General features: G+C 46.2%; 1 protein-coding gene across 1 annotated transcript in view; it reads left to right on the top strand.

Moving 5' to 3' along the window:
• LOC131065639 (uncharacterized) overlaps positions 1–20,001 on the top strand; it is a 227,542-nt gene that overhangs the window by 69,438 nt on the left and 138,103 nt on the right. The gene's annotated exons all lie outside the window — the stretch shown is intronic.

Genomic DNA, 20,001 nt, shown 5'->3' with positions numbered 1-20,001 from the left:
GACAAACTATTGATTTGTTGTCATTGTTACAGAATTGACCATCTTCTACGTTTTGTCCCATGTCTCAGTTCTTTGAGAAATAAAAGTTAGCTCCCTCTCACATATGAGAAAAGAGATTGTTCTGTTATCATAAAGGAAATGAGGTTGTCATACCCTTTTCCCAATCAACATCCCTGAAAAGAAGAATCTCAGGTCTACCCATTTAATGATGATAGCCCAGTGTTGAAGCTTTCAGAGTACCTGAACAATAAGGTGATCACTCCAAACACCACAAAATGTGGTTTTTCTCTGAATGCAACACAATCTAAAGTAAAAAGTCAATGTGCCATAGTCAGGATTTGCCACGGAACTGTCTGTTTAGGCCTTACAAACCTGGAAATATTGAAGTTAATATAGACAGGTTAAAATTTGCCACAGCTTCCTAGGTTTGAGGCTTATAATTCTGAAATCATCAAGTCAACAATAGTGATGATAATAAGGCTTAAACTACCACAACCATCATGGAAAATTGAAGTCAACCATGCTTGGATAAATGATATCTTACATTTTTTTGTACTAACTTTGGAAGTAAGATGAAATCAATATAGTGATGCTCTCTCAATGGGATGGATGCGATATGCACAAGATCATCTATCCAACAAAGAATTAAAAAGCCTACGAATGATGAGAATCAAATACCCCCAGGCTTCAGAATGCCATCTCCAGCACATCAATCAACAAGTCTCATGCATCTTTAGGTGGATCAAGATGACTAGATTATTCTTCAATAAAGAGTGCCAATAGGAGTCACAACTGACTCTAGATGCAAAACACATCACCTTCATGACCTCTTAACGAGCTATACAATTAATAATTATTGGCAAGAGCCAAATGAATCCATCAATGTCCTTGTCAGTCCAACGATGCCATCTGGATTCCTTCATTGATTGTTATGGTCAAGTCTATAGCTATTATCATAACTTCAAGAACCTATACATGCTTCGTATATGTTGAGTTGAGAGAAAGAAAGCGCTTTTTTCTCTTCCAAATGATGATTGGTTCACACATTGACTCCTCTCCACGAATGTATGAAATTCCCATGATATTTGTTTTCATTTCCTAGCATTATGAAGCACTGCTGCACACCATGCCCCTTCTCACCACAATAGTGACATGTTTTCTTCTTTTTCTACTCCTTGGCATGATCATTAGAGCTCTTTGGGACTTTGATATCTTCTTCCACAGGGAAATGTACTGTAGTTTTGTGAACACTTTGAATAATTGATACCTTTGCTTTTTTTGTTGAAATTTTCCTCAAGAGGATGATCAATAACTTGGCCAATATTTCCACCAGTATAATATTTTTTGTGAAGAAAAAATGCACCAATTTCTTTTGTGAGCTCTGAAACACCCCAATCTTAGTAGTAGAGTCATCATGATCATAAACATAACGTGATCACCATAAGCATAATTTTAACATGATCACTAAAAATATGAAGGTTGATGTGATTAGATTTAACATAAACAAGCTCATCAATACCAGAAATCAAGTAATCATTAGTAGAAACAACATTATAATTAGTAGAAGCAAAAGTAGCATCACGATGCCTTGCATGCCTCTCACTGTGTTTGTACCCTTTCCTTAACAAGTCTCTTTTGCAAGCTCTGAACTTGATAATCTCCATGTTAAATTGAACAATATCATACTCAAACACCACCTTCAACTCAATCAATATTCTAACAACATACAGAATCACAATCACAAACATATGAAGAAGGTATTCGAACTGTCATTTACTCATCAAGCATAGTGCATAAACTCACTTCATTTTTCTTTTCATAACATGGATTACATCATTCCAGTATCACAAATGATAGCATATTAAAAATTCTAATCATAGCAGCCAAACGTTTTCCATAACAGTTCAGAGCTATAAAATATTTTAAAAGAGATTTTCCAATAAAGAATAAGAGTCATTGTCATGGCCCCATCAAAATAGATTGTAGCTTGTAAAACAATTAGATCACAACCTTTATCTCAGGCAGATTGCGGCCCTTCAGACTCAATAGAATAAATCAAAGATCCTATTAAGGGTCGATTAACAGACCAAAATAACACTGCTCAAACATAGGAATATATCTGAAATAAGAATGATAAAATTAGATATGGAGAAAATTGCCTTTTCATAAGACTTCACAAGTTTCTGTTATTCAGATCAGACCAAGACAAATAGCAAAGGGCAGGGAATGATTTGTATCCCATCGGGAGAAAGCAATCTCACCCAGAACCAGTAGATAGGTTGATAGATACAGCAATCACTTTACAAAAGCACATATAATTATTATTGAGGAGCAATTCCAATTAAGGCGGCGATTTCATTGTCAATTAACAAACAGTGATCCCTATATAAGATAATAATGCAGCGATAAGATTAAGGGGCATGGAAAAGGTTCATGTTTAAATTAATACATGTGTTATTAATTACTGATGGGGATACAATTACACCCAAACAACAAGTGGTTGTTAAGGGGCAAAAGACAGTATTAGGAGACACCACTCTTGAGGGGGCGGTGACATAACCTTCCAAACCCAATGAAGGAGTATAAGAGAACAACACTTATGCATTCAAGGAGGCATCGATCAAATTAGATTTAAGATTAATAATTAAATATACAGCAGTTCAAACATACTCGTGGTTTGCTATGAGTTCTTTATACATAGCACGATGAATGTTAGTTATATCTGCTTACTGATGATTAATAATATGTTGTTGCTTTTGACTGATGTATGTGTGTGTGTGTGTGTGTGTGTGTGTGTGTGTGTGTCTATATATATATATATATCTAGATACATACATATACATATACTAATAAGTATTAAACTATACATAACAGCATTGCAACAGTTTGTCACAAAGGTGTAAGGAAGGAATCTGTATTAAGGGAGAACAGCTTTAGGGCACCCTGCTACAGTGGCAAGTGAATTAGCAACAAAAAATAAATAGAACATTGTCTACCAAACCTCTTCCATCCCTTCTCTATATTCCAAAACGAAAGAGAGAAAGAGACAGCATCAATGGAATGAGAGGATCCCAAACCATCATGAGGAGTCTAGTGATTTGTGGCCAACATGTGAAATTTGTGCAACCATGGAATAACTGACATATGCAACCTATGAATGCCTAAGCACAAATATCTATGCATATGCCCATTTACCCACGAAGTGACTCAATTTAATTCAAACAATCCCCACTTTAATCATTTGAATTAACTACTTTGACCAAAGTATTTATATTTATTATTTGTTTCCTTGGGTCCAACCCGATAGTCACTTTTGTAATGCCCCCTTTTTAGCCGCTCTCGTTTTATGAATGCTTAGCCTATCATTGGCCCTCGTAGGCTAACTCAGATGGTTAGAGGGTCCTGTTGTCATTTTATGACACTCTTGGTCCATCAGTGAGAGCCGATCAGAGATATGTTCTATGGACCAGCTTTGCCTCAGTTGATCAAAGAGAAAGCAATGGAATAATGAAGTATGAAGTGTTGTCCTGGCAGAACACTGTAAGCCAGTTAATCAGTTAATTAGTAAATAAGGCTTTTTAATGCTTTAATAGAAAATAATAGTATTAAGTTGTTTCTGCGGGTAGTTAGTTGCCGGACGGTTGGTGGCCTAACCAACCGCGAACTCTTTATATTGTAAACTTGTAGCACATTGTGGGGAGATGGGATTTGGAGAGGAATATGATATACACCTGTGTTACACAAATCTATTCGGGTATACTGTGTTGTGCGTTATTGGTTCCATGTTAATAAATTGTGATGCTTTGGTATTGTACATTGTATATTGATGTTCCCTATGCTACCACCTGAACCACTTAGGCCACTAACATTTTGGCGCCGTTGCCTAAGTCGAACCTGAAGGTCTGAGGAGGGAAAGCTGGCGGGATGGAAGTATAATGGGTCGTCCATTCGACCAAAATATCTTGGTGACAGACAGTGACATAGAAGATAACACGGAAGTAACCGGGGAGGATCAGTTGACATAGGACCTGATTCACGCGTGGGACGTTTCTGTGGACCGGTACGTACAGCAAGTAGCGGAACTAAGCGCTGTCTCGGCTGATACGGTATGGGCGGAACTCAACGTGAACCAGGCAGTACATGATCTCCTGGGTAGCCTTCCAAGGTTGTTGGCACGTGTCCTCGTGGAACGTGAAGAGGAACGAGAGAACACACGAAGGGAGCAACGCAGGCAGCAAGTGCTCCAACAGTATAAAGAAAGGAATCAAAGGGAAGAAGAACAGAGGGACTATACACAACGACGAAACTGCCGCAATTCCAAAAATTAATGCCAAATACACTAAACAAAGATCGAAACCGAGAAGCCCTGGAGGAACAAGAAGGGAACCAAGAAGACATAGTAAGAAGATCCCTGCGGATCCAAGAACAACTTGAGAGGCGCCTGAAACTCTACAAGATAGTGGAAGAAAGAGGGAGCGTGGCGGAAGGTTCTCGACAACATACACAAGCGTGGGACAGGAGTCACAACAGCCCAGAGGCATTAGGTAGCAGTGATAATTGGGAACAAACAACCGCGCCAACCGAGTCATTCAACAATTCCCAGGACAACTCGGGGAGTACGAGGAAGATGGCACATAACTCCGAAAAACAGAAACTCCCCAGATTCAATGGACTAGGATCGGAGGATCCCGCCCGCCACTGTAAAACTTGTGTCACCATATGGCAGGCCAATGGCGAGGATGATGAGGATAACTGGCTGAAAGCATTTCCAGCCACCCTCTGGGGTATTGCCATTGATTGGTACACGGACCTACCCATCACTTCAAAGGATACCTGGAAAAGACTTGCTAAGGCATTTGAGGAGGAGTTTTGGCTACTGCGGGACGATGACGAGATCGTAGCAGAAATATACAACACCAAACAGGGCAAGAGTGAGACGGTACGGTCCTACTACCGCAAACTAAAAGAATTAATTGGCAAAATGGATAATACCTCGGCCGACGGGTTAAAGAAGCGATGGTTTATTGAGGGTCTGCAACCATCACTGTGGAAAAAGATGAAGGTAGTACCCCCATCCACTTTCATGGAGGCATACAATAGAGCCATGGATATTGAAAGTGAGAACAAGACATCAAAGGGCAAGAAGCGTACAAGCGATGAAGATAGTAGTGATCAGGAGAGCGAGGAGGAGTCATGTACGATACAAGCACTCCGGAAGGATATGAGACGGATGATGCGGGAAATGAGGACGCAAAAGGAAGAAAGTAGGGAGGGCAGAGACCTCTGGTGCACAGAGTGCAAACTGGAGGGACACACAAAAACCAATTGTCCAAAGAAAGCTTTTTGTGACATCTGCCAAGTGTTGGGGCATGCTATTAAGGAATGCCCCTACAACTTGAAGGCTAGGAGTGCCCAGGTACTTTATACTCAAGAACAGGCAACACCACCCACTACACCCACCAAGAACACAAACTCAGATGCGTCACCAGGCGGCTATAGGACCAGGCGGAGGGGAAGTAACAACAGCAGCAATAATAATACACCACGGGGTCGCATCCAATACGATGCAAAAGGAAGACCAATGATACAATGTCGATGATGTAACGAATGGGGCCATTTTGCACGCGACTGCTAGAGTGGTGCTGGGCAAGGAGGGCTACTCTGCAAATGGTGTGGGCCGGGCAATCACGAAGATACAAAATGTCCAAGACAGAAAGGCGTGAACATGTTGGAGGTAGTACGGCCGGAACTAGACGCACGGTGCTCAGAAGTACTAGCCATTACTCGATCTCATACAAGGAAACTAATATACCCCGACCCAGGCATAGAGAAGGGAAGACTAAAAGAGGCACAGAGAGAAGTAGAAAGGGAAATGAGTGAGGAATGGAGAAAGCCAGCACCCGACAAAACCACCAACACCATACGAACCGACTCCGAAACAACCATAATGAAACAGCTACTGCAAACCACGGTGCCGGTCCGCGTAGTGGATCTGTTGCAAACACTACCACAACTACGGATAGCTATAAAACAAGTGGAGGAGACTAGGAAGGAGGGGAAGACGCCGAACCACAAGGAGGAAATGGAAGGAAGGAACCACTCAAAGGAGACTAATGATCCTATGTTGATGACAGTAGGGGTAGGCAGGACACCAGCCGTAGTAGAAATTGAGATTCTCGGGTTCAGGCTTACTAACACCATCGTGGACGGAGGGTCTGCGGTAAACGTGCTACCTGAGGAGACATGGAAAACCTTGGGGAGGCCGACACTCTGGCCGCCAGCCTTCCACCTCGTAGGAGCCGATCAACATGGCATCAAACCATTGGGCACGCTTATGGGCCAAAAGGTAACTATCGGGACACAACACTTCTTTTTAGATTTCATGGTCATATCGTTGGAGCGGAAGGGATATGATGCACTTTTGGGAAGAGGATGGCTGGTCACGGCCAAGCAGACCACAACTGGAAAAAAAAAACCCTTTCCATTGAAAGTGAGGGAAACAAATATGTCATTGACCTGCGAAACCAGCAGGTGAGTCAAGAAATGGCCTTAGATTCTGACTCGGAGGAGAATACCATAAGGGAAAAAGGCGAGATAGAGCCCAATGAAGAAGGGGTGCTCCGCCTCGGTAATTGCTCAGAAGATGAAACGAGTTCTCTAGGTGGACTATTCCACTGGCAGATGGAAGATTATGAGATCTTCCAACCAGAGTGCAATGTATTGGAAATCCTCGAGTTAGGAAACGATGGCACCTACCCGCCACAATTTGCGGAATACGAGGAAGGAGGCGTAGAAGTAGACAGCACATCGGCACACCAATTTGAGAAAGAAGTGGTACAATACGAGGAACCAAAGGTTCAGAGCACCAACTTGGGAGATGAAAAGGACCCAAGAGTGATAATGGTTGGAGATGATTGGAACCCTGTGCTAAAGGCGGCGGCGTTTAAGATATTCTTGGAGTATAAAGATGTGTTCGCCTGGACTTATAAAGATCTGAAGGGAGTACCACCGGAACTATGCGTACATCGAATACCTTTGATAGAAGGGGCAAGACCTGTGCGGAAATGCCCCTATCGCATGAATAAGAACTATGCGGCCAAGGTACAAGAAGAAATAGAAAAAATGCTAGACGTCGAGATCATTTTCCGAGTGCAAACTAGTGAATGGGTTTCTCCCATTGTTATTTCCTTGAAAAAGGAAGGAAACAAGATCCGCATTTGCGTGGACTTCAGAAGCTTAAATGCTGTAACCATTAAGGACCCATTTCCGATACCGTTTACTGATAGCATCCTCGAAGAGGTAGCAGGGCATGAGATTTACTCCTTCATGGACGGCTTTTCCGGCTATAACCAGATCAACATTGCGGAGGAGGACAAACTCAAAACCACATTTATTGTGGAAGATGGAGTTTTTGCGTACAACCGTATGCCATTTGGGCTATGCAACGCCCCAACCACTTTCCAGAGGATCATACTCCACATCTTTGACAAAATGGCCATTGGGAACTTCAAGGCCTTCCTGGACTACTGGTCAGTATATAGTGATAAGGAAAACCATTTGAGGATATTGGGGGAATGCATGGACCGGTGTCGACGAGCAAGACTGGCACTCAATCCCAAGAAATGTAGGTTCCTAGTGCCACAGGGGAGATTACTCGGCCACATAGTCTGTAAGGCAGGGTTAAAAACAGACCCAGATAAGATCAGAGTTATTCTCGACATGGATAGCCTAACAGATGTTACGGGGATCAAATCCTTCCTTGGCCATGTTGGGTACTACTGACGGTTCATTAAAGGATTTGCAGAAGTGTCCCTTCCACTTGAACGCCTAACAAGGAAAGGGGAACCATTTGTGTGGGACAAGGAGCAGAACGAAGCCTTCCAAGAACTCAAAACCAGATTGGTAAGTGCACCTATTTCATGTACATGTGGACGCTTCTAACTTTGCAATTGGAGCCATCTTAACGCAACCCGGATCCTCAGGCTTAGACCACCTAATATATTTTGCTAGTAGGTTACTGTCAAAAGCAGAAAGAAATTATAGCACCACGGAAAGGGAAGCCTTGGGAATGGTATATGTAGTACAGAAGTTCCGCCATTATCTTTTGGCCACACCATTCACATTTTTCGTGGATCACCAAGCACTCATGTACCTGGTGAACAAACCGGTTATTCAAGGACAGGTAAGCCGATGGTTGATCTTGCTTCAGGAATTTGCTTTCAATGTCGTGGTGCGACCAGGGAAAAGTCACGTAATGGCTGACCACCTGTCTAGAATAAAATCCGGGGAGCCAGGAGAAGGAGGAGTGAGCGAAGATTTCCCCGATGGCCAATTATTCAAGATAGCCGTGTTACCTTCCTGGTACGAGAAACTCGGGCAGTATCTTTCTACAACAACATTTCCAGGTGACATGAGCCCAAGCGAGAGAAGGAAGCTCGCACTAAAAAGTGCCACGTTCCAATTGATCCACGGGCTCCTATATAAACTAGGTCCAGGTGGTATCCTGCGAAGATGTGTCCTAGAGGAAGAAATTCCTGGAGTCCTAAGAGAATCTCACGAAGGACTAGCCGGAGGACATATGGGGCCAGATACCACGGCATGGAAAATTTTGTTAGTAGGGCTCTGGTGGCCTACACTTTATGCGGATGCGAGGGAATGGGTGACCAGCTGCGACACGTGCCAAAGGGCAGGTAAGCCACTCAAACGAGACTTCATGCCCCTGTTCCCGTCCCAACCACAGAAATTGTTCGAAAGATGGGGACTGGATTTCGTAGGACCTATGAGGACGAGCAAAGACATAGATGCCACTACATTGTGGTGGCTACAGAATACCTCACTAAGTGGGCCGAAGCCAGAGCTTTACCCGACAACACAACCTTGAGCACTGCCAAGTTCCTCTATGAACACATTGTGACCCGGTTCGGGATACCCCTGCAACTCACAAGTGATAGGGGGGTACACTTTGTCAATCAAGTGATACGCAATATGACAACAGAATTCAAGATTTTCCACACATTGTCTAGTCCATACTATCCCAGGGCGAATGGCCAAGCGGAGTCCACCAACAAAGTACTAGTATCTATTCTCTACAAGACATGTGGAGTAGAGCAAGGAGATTGGGAAGAGCGATTACCAGTAGTATTGTGGGCCTACCGGACAACGTACAAAGCAACAACTACACACACCCACTTTCAGCTTATGTATGGACATGAGGCAGTAATGGCAGTAGAATATGTTTACCTCACTGGGTAAACAGGAAGAATACAGAAACTGAACAGTAATGCACAATGCAAATACAAGAGAAGTACCAGAATAAGCTTGCCATTAATGTCAAAGGATGTTCATATTATAATCTGTCGTCAATATTACATCTGACACTACTAACATGATCCCACTTCGAAGAAAAGGTACACAATATATAATACCCGAAGGGGTGCGACACAACCGTCGCGACTCCAACTACCTACCCGTTGGCCAACTAACTGACCGCTGTAACTCATTATTACCGACGACAACATAAACATAATATAACAACATAACATAATGATTATTCCCGTCAACATCATCCCCCCCAAGAAAAGAAGTCGACTCCGACGACTTAATACAAAATAGAGATGAACGGCAGGAACTACTGACGCCAGCCGGGCCCGGATCTTATACACTCGCTGCGTCCTCGCCTGAAAACCCTTTTCGGCTACCATCCGATGCTCAAGTGCGGAATTCACCAATATTGCTTCCTTTGCCATCACAGTCCTCCTGTGCCTAACCCAAACTTGTCTGCAAAACACGTTTTTCAGTCTCAGCTTCCACCAACTGCTACTCAAATGATTCTGTCTCCCTAGCCAATTTGTCCTCGATAGCCACCCGTGCTGCTCTCTCGGCATCCAACTCCTGGGTACGTTGAACTAAGTCTCACGCGACTATTGCCTCCAACCTGGTGGTCAGCTCCTCCCGAGCCCTCTGTGCATCCACCAAGGCAGCCTCACGTCCAGCCGAGACATACTCCGAGTTCCTCAAAGCGTACCAGTCATGCCTGGAGGTGGCCACAATCCGTTGGCACAAATGCTAGGAGCCACCTCAAACCCTCCATCACACTCCCCAAAGGCTAAAAACTGAACTAAATAACTCCCTGGTGTCATACAATTGCGCGGACCTGCAATGCCTTCCCTCAAACTCTGTTTGTTCGCAACCTCCAAATCCGTCTCCCTCTACGGCTTATGGCTTCCCTGCCAATGCTTAGCTGTGGGCTTCTTTCGCACAATACGAACAACCACAACACTTCCCGTGGTCTTTTGTAGCTCAAAATAAACTGGGGGTCTGGGGGCAACGCCCCCAGCGGGGTCAAGGGGCAGCGCATCATTTCTGTGATATTTTATGATGTCAAAACCCTTCTTCTACACTCCAATATTTTCAGTGTCTAGGCTCCAGACTCCAGCAAATCATTTTAAATCTGGCCGTCGTCGTTTTTTTTTTTTTTAGGTACTGTAATGTCCCCGATGGCATCCCGGCCATACAACCTTCCTGTACGGTCAACATAGCACTGGCACCTCCGATCGTGCGGTCAACACCCTCCACCGTATGACTGTGTTTGTTTGTGCGGGGGCTGCGTTTATGTCTTTGTGCTCCGCGACAGCAGTGGAACCATCGTACGGTGGCGGACGTCCCACTGTACGATGGTTCCACCACACGGTGGTTCCACCGTACGGTGGTTCCACTGCACGGTGGTTCCACCGGTGTTGCCACCGCACGGTGGTGCCACCGTCGGTGTTGCCACCGCGGTGGAACCATCGTACGGTGGTTCCACCGGTGTTGCCACCGCACGATGGTGCCACCGTTGATGTTGCCACCGCACGGTGGTTCCACCGCCGGTGGCCGCACCGTCGGTGTTGCCACCGCACGGTGGTTCCACCGCCGGTGGCCGCACCGTCGGTGTTGCCACCGCACGGTGGTTCCACCGTCGGTGTTGCCACCGCACGGTGGTTCCACCGTCGGTGTTGCCACCGCACGGTGGTGCTACCGTACGGTGGTTCCACCGTGGCTTTCTTCTCTCTTTTCTTTTTTTTTTTTTTTTTTTTTTTCCTACGGTCAGCTGACCCGTACGGCCATACAATTTTTTTTATTTTTATTTTTGTCTCTTTTTTTTTCGTTTTTTTCTGCTAGAGAGTCTTCTGCTGAGGTCCCTTGTCTCTGAGATCGCCCTTCATCCTTCTCAGTTTTCCTTGCCCAAGGGTTTCCTGTTGTGGTCCTGTGCCTCTTGAGTCGCCTGCCTCGCCTCTCAAGTCCCCTTCCATCCGCTTAGGTCCCCCTTTGGGCTCTCGGGTGTCCGTCCGGCCTCTCGGGTCCCCTGCGCGCTTCGCTTGGTAGGGTTTCAATTTGTACCCGTTGGTGGCAGTTCTATTTTCAATGGCCATCAGAAGACCTGGAACCACAAATTCTATAGGGACCACGACCTCCTTCCCGTACATAAGAAGAAGGATAATAAAGATTTTGAAGGCTGCGGCCTTCCACACAGGGTTCCAATCGTTGCCGACACTCTTCGGATTATTTACGTCGCCAGGGTTTGGGGCGTCTCCCTTCCAATATTCTCTGTATTCCGACAGGTACACCTCTGTTGGTTGCTCTGGTTCCTCTACTTCGAGCCTGTAGCTTTGGAACATTTCGTAATCCTCCATTTGCCAGTGGAAGAGCCCGTTAAGTGAGCATACCTCATCTTCAGAACATCCCTCCAATTCTAGCACCCCTTCACTGTTCGGCTCCATCGCGTTCTTGCCCTTACTTTCATCGGGACCCCCTTCCCCTTTATTAGAGTGCTCTGAGTCCGAGTCGGAAGAGGCGAGCTCTTCGCCGACATCTTGGGTGTGTAGGTCAATGGTATATTTTCGCCCTCCCTTCTCCATGGAAAGTGTATTTTTCTTCCAATTGTGGTTTACCCTCGCGTTGATCAACCACACTCTCCCCAGGATGGCGTCATAGCCTTTCTTCTTCGAGGGAATAACCACGAAATCTAACAAGAATGGTTGCGTACCAATTGTCACTTGCTGGGCCATCAACAGGCCGAGTGGCTTAATGCCGTGTTGGTCCGCTCCCACCGGGTTGAATGTGGGTGGCCACAGGGTGGGCTTCCCTAGCCGCTTCCATGTTTCTTCTGGTAGTACATTCACCCCAGATCCACCGTCCACAATGGTGTCCTTCAGAATGGTCCCACGGATACCCATTTCTACCACAGCTGGGTGTCTACCACTGCTCAAGGCTAGTAACATCGGGTCAGTCGAAGGGCTGACGGAAACCTCCACCTGTGGTGTACTCTTCGTAGCGGTGGCGGGAACCCCTACCTGTGGTGCACTCGACGATGCGGTGGCGGGAACCCCTACCTGTGGTGCACTCGACGATGCGGTGGCGGGAACCCCTACCTGTGGTGCACTCGACGATGTAGTGCTTTGCACATTGGTGAGGATGGCAGTCCTCAATTGTGGCATAGAGTCTAGAAGGTCTTTTACCTTTATCGGCACCTCCATCTGCAAGATTTGCCCAATGATGCTATTTTCTGCTTCCGTACGGGATGATGTACTTGCCACCTCGTTGTCCCGTCGTTCGGTCGTCATCTCACGTTCAATATTGGCCTTTGCCTCCCGTAATCTCTCCTTCTCCGTACGGAGGTCGGGATAAGTGGCTTTTTTCGTCTGGGCGTGAGTGATTGCCAGTACTTCTTTCTCACTAGTCTTCTCAGCCTTCTCAATGTTGTGGAGATTAACCCTTGCCTGTGGGCAATTTGCGTCCTCATGGTCGCCTGGCCCACACCAACGGCAGAGGTACTGAGGGGTGGCTTCCTTTGTGCAATCACGGGCGAAGTGCCCCCACTGATTACAGGCCCTACATTGGATAATTGGCCGGCCCTTGGCGTCATACTGGATACGGCTTCCGTTATTGGTATTGTTATTATGACCTCTTCCTCGCCTGTTGTTTCGATAGCCGCCAGACGAGGCGTTGTTGCTCGCAGGCTGGGACGTGCCGGCTGACGCAAGTGGTTCTGTAAAGAGAACCTGTTGGTTACGGGTCCTCATATTGTACGGACACTCCTTGGTAAGGTGTCCGACAATCTGGCAAATATCACAAAATGCTTTTTTCGGACAAGACCCCTTGGTGTGTCTGTCGGTACGGCAGTCCGTGCACCATAACTCCCCTTCGTCGCCCTTGCTTGTGCTTCCTTTGGTTGCCTTTATCTCTCTCATCATTCGCTCCATATCTTTCTGGAGAGCCCGTACCTTCCGATTAGAGTCGTCATCACTGCTATCACTTTTGTCAGAAGAGGAATCATCCTCCGACGAGGATTTATTTTTCTTCTTCTTGGACATCTTCTGTTCACTTTCTAAATCCATTGCCCTATTATAGGCGTCGGAATATGAAGGAGGTACTATCTTCATTTTTCGTCTAAGGGATTTCTTTAGACCTTCCACGAACCACCGTTTTTTCAGTCTGTCTGCCGGCTGGTTCTCCATCTTTCCTAGCAGCTCTTTGAGCCGCCGGCTGTAGGTTCGAACAGTCTCGTCCTTTCTCTGTTTCGTGCCGTAGATTTCGGCTACGATCTCATTATCGTCTCTTAGGAGATGAAACTCTGCTTGAAATTCCTTCTTCAAGTCTGCCCATGTGCTAATTTTAGCCTTATCCGTATCCGAAAACCAGTCGATGGCTACGCCCCTCAGGGTTGCGGGAAACTGTGTTACCCACTCGTCCTCATCGGTAACACCATTCGCTCCCCAAATTGTTTCACAAGTGCGACAGTGGCGGACAGGGTCTTCTTTCCCATCCCCATGGAACTTTGGAAGTTTTTGTTTTTGTGCCATACCTTGCCTTTTTACTACTGGTGGCTGTTGTCCTACTCCGGATGGGTCAGATCCTATAAGGGGTGCTTGACCGCCGTGCCCCGGTGTCCCTCCGACACTCCTGGCAGCCCCGGTGTCTTCTCCCTCTTCTGCCTCCTCCCCACTCCTTGGAGTTTTCCTAGCCTCTGGTGTGTGTGGCAAGTCCCTCAAATCCTTCAACTGAGTTTTGGTACACTCTATCCTACAGCGGGTTTCCGCAAGTAACTCCTCCCGACTCCGTGGGTGGCCGCTGGCCTCACCGTCCCCTTCGGAGCGTTCCTCCTCTCTTCGCTTATACCTCTGTCGCCTTTCCGCTTGCTGTTCAAGGATCAAGGCACGTTGGGCTATTGCACGTTCATCTATATATTGTTGCTTATTTTTGTCTTTATTCAGTGTATTGGGCATTAATTCCCAGACCGCTTTCTATATACTTAATGACATAAAAAATAGAACACTTTTATTCACTCATAATGTGGAAGACAAGTTTATGCCAACAATATGACATAATTATTACAATAAGTGTTCTTTATTCCGCCCCGTATGGCTCACGGTTCAAATGCCCCTGACCTGGCGCCATCTCGTTCTGCTTCCCGTTCCTCGTACTGTTGCAAAATTTCTTGGCGTCGCTCTTCCTGGGCAATCTCCTCCAGGCGAGCTTGTTGTGCCAACGATGCTTGTGCTAGCAATCGGGGGAGATGGTTCATCAACCGATTTACCTCCGGACTCACTTCCAACGCTGTCCACACGGCACTTAGTGGGACTTCCGCCTCCGCCGCCTCTCGTCGCACGTAGGTCTGAATGTCTGAATGGCTACTTGGAGTAGAATTGAAAATTCTCTCGTCGCGGTGTCTTCTCCTATGTAGAGTTCTGTTTGGGCATCGTCGACTTCTGGGTTTATTTCAGCAATGGGTAGGCCCATTGGGTCTGTGCGCCATCCGTGTCTTCCGTTCCGAGTTCGTCTAGGCAACGACGCCAAATGTTTACCTCACTGGGTAAACAAGAAGAATACAGAAACTGAACAGTAATACACAATGCAAATACAAGAGAAGTACCAGAATAAGCTTGCCATTAATGTCAAAGGATGTTCATATTATAATCTGTCGTCAATATTACATCTGACACTACTAACATGATCCCACTTCGAAGAAAAGGTACACAATATATAATACCCGAAGGGGTGCGACACAACCGTCGCGACTCCAACTACCTACCCGTCGGCCAACTAACTGACCGCTGTAACTCATTATTACCGACGACAACATAAACATAATATAACAACATAACATAATGATTATTCCCGTCAACAGAATACACTGTACCAACCTTGCGGATGGCAGTGCAGAACAGATGGGGGGATGAGGAAAGCCTAAAGGAACGACTTATGACATTACAAAAATTAGATGAGCGCCGCCTAATAGCCCAATGGGCCATAGAAGTGGCTCAGAACAGAAGGAAAGCTTGGCATGATAAACATCTAAGGCGGATGAAGTTCTCGCTAGGACAGCTGGTACTCAAGTACAATGGTTGGAATGAACTCTGACTTGGTAAATTTAGACTTCGATGGCTAGGGCCATACAAGGTAAGGGAGGTGGGAAAAAATGGAGCTATTAAATTGTCCAACCTGGATGATAGCCCCATCAAAGATCCAGTAAATGGATCAAAACTAAAGATCTACAAAGAAAGGGAGTCCATAGCCATTAATATGGTGACCATTAAAATGGTGGTGATTGAAAAAAATAAAATAGCCAATTTTCAAATAGAAATAAAGTGGCACAAAGAAAAAATGAAGAGAGAGGAGGACGGAGAGAGAAAAAGAATAAGAAAAAAATCAAGGCAGAAATATTTAAAAATAAAAGACCAAGGCAAAATATCAAAAAACAAAACCAAAACATCAAAAATAATAATAAAAGACAAACATAAGAAGGTTGAGGCCACGCAAAAGAGACACGTTGTACACGGGTTGGGTGTACACAAGGTGGAAGAGAGAGCACGCAGCAAGGAGACACAAGCGCGGAGCCGGATTGAAGGGGAGCGGACGCGGCAAGAGGAGGAGCGTACGTGTGGAGGAGGAAGGCAGACGCAGGGAAGAAGACGTACGCGTGGAGGAAGGAGGCGTACGTGGGGAGGAGGAAGGCGTACGCGTGGAGGAAGGTGTACGCGGCGGGGAGGAAGGCAGACACGGGGAGAAGGGCGTACGCGGCGGCGTGGAGCAAGGCGTACGCGGGGAGAAAGGCGTACGCGGCGGGGAGGAAGGCAAGGTACGCAGTAGGGAGGAGGGCGTACGCAGGGCGAAGGTAGGCGTACGCAGCACAAGAGGGAGCTGGGGCGTAGGACACAGCACCAGCGGCACAACACGGAGCAACAGCGCAAAGGGGGCGGCACTTAGAAAAAAAAGCACGCAACCACCAGCGTACACAACACCTTAGCCTCAGTCACAGCGTATAGGCCCACAGCCCTCGGGTACATCACCATACACGCACAAGATGGTGAAAGGGAGTCATGGCAACCCTAAAAGGGGAAGTTATGAAATAAATTACAAAGCTAGCACTTCTAACAAGCAAGCAATGACCATGCCAAGAACCAGTAAGAAAAGCCAAGAGAGGGCATCAGAACAGGTGAATGTAGAGAATATCACGTTTGAAGGAGTAATTAGAAGCGAGTGCAGGAAGTGGTGGGAAAACAATGAGGAGGACCACCCCCTAAAGATTTCATTGAAGCAAGCAGAAGTTGACAAAATCATTTTCATGCCCATCTTCAACCTAAAAGAATTCGAGCCTATACTGCGTGCCATGGTCCATGGATATGAGCAGGACAAACATAGATCAGTAATTGACTATTTGGGACAAACAGTGGTCATTTCTTATGCACCCAAAGAATTCAGCAAGGTTTTCGGCATTCCCAGTAGCGGCGATTCAGCTATGAAACCATCAGCAAGAATGCCTACAGAAGAAAAGAAGTGGCTACTGGAGCATATTTGCGGCGACGCACTCACAGAAGAGCAATGGAACAGTTTATGGTAGAATAGCAATAGAAGGGGCCTGAAGAAATCTTATCTCACCTCACCAGAATGGAGATGTGTCCTGGATATCATAAAGAGTAAGTTAACAGTAGCAAGCCGAGCATCCGATGTTGCAATATGGATGCTACGCCTCATGCACGGATTGAGTAATGGCAAAATTTATAACTGGGGCCGAGTCCTTTCCAGCCGTGTGAAGGAAGCCATGCTCCTCAAACACAAGACCCTATACGTGCCCCATCACCTCATTGCCCTCTTCTTGGAAGCATTGAGAACTCAAGTGGCGTTAGAAAACAGAGGAGGATTTGTAGCCTCAAGCCGGGTGGAGCCCTACAAGCCAACCATGTATTATTGGCTACACCTGGACACTTTTACAGTAACCACAGAGACAACACCAAGGAAAAAAGCAAGGCAAGAACTGGCAGGGAGCTTAGAAGATGGAGGAGAGGAAGACAACAATTCTGAGGAAGAGGTAGAGACAGGGGGAGAAGAAACATACATATCATCTTCAGAAGAAGATGAAGGAGAATTCAGGATGGAGCCAATGGGCATGGAACAGGAAGGAGAACACGTAGGAGGGTCGCGACAGGTAGGGACAGAGAGCCATATGGAGGGCATACCAGCCGTACCAGGATGGGGAGTAAGGAAAAAGGTACTCTTCGAACCAGCACAGATTCCCATCACGACACATTTGGTAAATGGAGTCACAGGGACCCCATCTCTAGACTTGCGAGGACACGCTGGGGCCCACACCCTCCATATAAGCACAACCAGGGGCGTAGAAGCGGCTAGAGCTGTTGCATTGGTAGTAGCACCCATAACTGATCCACTTGCAACCATGGAGGTAGGAAATACCGAAGGAGGAATACACGGTGAAGAGCTAGAGGGAGACAAAGGAAAGGGGACTAAGGAAACAGACATGGAGACAGAAGCAGACAGCCTGTTAGCAAGATTCCAGATGGACATAGAGGTTCCACCTCCTTCACCATCATTGGGGACTGATCAGCAGGAGAGCCAGAGGATTGAAAGAATCGAAAAAGGGCACAGTACGTCCTCACCAGCACTAGCAGAGGGAATCCAAGAGTGGGAACCAGTTGCGTAGAATTTTCTTTCCGAGTTGGAAGTAATGAGGGCAGCCACGAAGAGGATGATAGATCAGTCTCGAGGGTTTGATATGCCTGCTATAGTAAGAGTAGTGGAAGCACTACTGGCGTTTATGATAGAAGGCTGCGAGAGGGAGTTCTTAGAGAAAATTAGGAACCAAGGTTGGCCCGACACGAGAATTTCAGAGATAATAGCAGAATGGGGAATACCACGGATCCTTAGTGAACATACAGGAGGTAATCAGAAAGTAATGAGAGCTCTCACTTCCATAGAACAAACCTTCCGCGCTACATTCTTACAGCTCCAAAGGATGACCTGGGAAGCAAACAGAATGGAAGGAGTCCATACCTTAGCCCTTTAGCGAGAGAGTGAGCTGAAAGAAACGATCCAGGCTATGGAGCAAGAAATGGTTCAAGAGAGAACCACGCGACGTGAAACAGAACGGAAGTTGGCTGCCTCTGAGAAGGACCGAATGGATGCACTCAGGCTTCTGAAAGCCACTCGAGAGAAGCAACTTCTTGCTGAGAGGGACCTGAAGATACTCCGAGAACGGACCACTACAGGAACAGGGACGTTCTCTTGTCCCTCTAAGTAGATATTTCTTGTTCAATTGCTGTAGTGTTCGTCTGGAAGACGAACAAGTTTTGGGGGGAGGATGATGTAAGCCAGTTAATTAGTAAATAAGGCTTTTTAATGCTTTAATAGAAAATAATAGTATTAAGTTGTTTCTGCGGGTAGTTAGTTGCCGGATGGTTGGTGGCCTAACCAACCGCGAACTCTTTATATTGTAAACTTGTAGCACATTGTGGGGAGATGGGATTTGGAGAGGAATATGATATACACCTGTGTTACACAAATCTATTCGGGTATACTGTGTTGTGCGTTATTGGTTCCATGTTAATAAATTGTGATGCTTTGGTATTGTACATTGTATATTGATGTTCCCTATGCTACCACCTGAACCACTTAGGCCACTAACAAACACCGAAACTCCCAGGTTCCCAAGTTCCAAAGTCTTCTCTTCCTCAACCCTGGAACTCCGGAACCCCATAATTCCCAAGTTCCTAAGTCTTCTCTTCCTCAACCCCGGAACTCCGGAACCCCCAAGTTCCCAAGTTCCTAAGTCGTCTCTTCCTCAACCCCGAAACTCTAGAACCCCCAGGTTCCAAAGTCCTAAGTCCTCAACCCCGGAACTCCGGAACCCCCAAGTTCCTAAGTCTTCTCTTCCTCAACCTCAAAACTCTGGAACCCCTACGTTCCCAAGTTCCTAAGTCTTCTCTTCCTCAACCCCGAAACTCCGAAACCCCCAGGTTCCCAAGTTCCTATGTCCTCAACCCCGGAACAATGGAACCCCTAGGTTCCCAAGTTCCTAAGTCCTCAACCCCGGAGTCCCAGAATCCCGAAATCCCAAGCCTAAGTCTTCCCAACTTCGGTAACCCGTGTTTCCGAAGTCTTCCCAACTTCGGTAACTCGTGTTTCCGAAGTCTTCCCAACTTCCTTCCGACTTGCAACACTTCTAGATGGCGTGGTCAACACTCAAGGCTCTTAATGCTCCAACAACTCTTGCGACTTGTACACCTTTTGTGGAGCTACAGGGGCACATTTACTGATTTTTGTAGGATTTCCATCAAGAGAAGTATAGAGCCATGCTTATTTGTGGTTACTTATGTCATGCCTGTATGCTCTGACTTTGGAATGTCAGTCAATGCACCTTCTAGAAGTACCTTTCTTCTTGGAATTGGATTTTTCAGGGTATGGCCAGGTTGCTTGCATGTACACAATGTTAGGTGCATGCACTTCCCTGACTGACATTTCCCTGCACACACAACGGTCGAGGCTTCTTTCCCTTGACCAATGGTCTTTCCTATGCGACTGGTTTTCTATATAAGGCTGTTATGCTTCATTGTAAATGGTTCTCTCCCTGTTGGCTTGAGCTATTCTATGCTCTTTCACTTCTCTTAAAGACTTGTATTTGTCTTGCATTTCTGCAACTGTAAGTTTGGCCATTGGCCTTATAATGAA

Source organism: Cryptomeria japonica, chromosome 3, assembly GCF_030272615.1.
Source record: "Cryptomeria japonica chromosome 3, Sugi_1.0, whole genome shotgun sequence".
NCBI lineage: Eukaryota > Viridiplantae > Streptophyta > Pinopsida > Cupressales > Cupressaceae > Cryptomeria > Cryptomeria japonica.
Note: the sequence above shows the minus strand (reverse complement) of the source record. Positions and strands in the feature narration are given on the sequence as shown.